Source organism: Penaeus monodon, chromosome 23, assembly GCF_015228065.2.
Source record: "Penaeus monodon isolate SGIC_2016 chromosome 23, NSTDA_Pmon_1, whole genome shotgun sequence".
Taxonomy (NCBI): domain Eukaryota; kingdom Metazoa; phylum Arthropoda; class Malacostraca; order Decapoda; family Penaeidae; genus Penaeus; species Penaeus monodon.
In genome coordinates this window covers 38,555,500-38,555,714 of record NC_051408.1, presented here as the reverse complement: position 1 = coordinate 38,555,714, position 215 = coordinate 38,555,500, and positions in this window count along the sequence as shown.

The window sequence follows — 215 nt, the reverse complement described above, 5'->3', positions numbered from 1 at the left end:
CTCGCTAGGGAGATTATACGCATGCTTTTGCCTTCTTTCATATTCGTGGTTTTCTTCTACTTCCCTCGTTGTTCCACCCTAGAGTGGGTAACAAGCCCTATTTTCTACCCTTTTATATTTGGCAGAACTAACTAACGATTGCTATGGCAATATAATACATATAATGGGGTCAATAACATATGCAGTTTATACATGATAAAAAAAATGAAAACGGG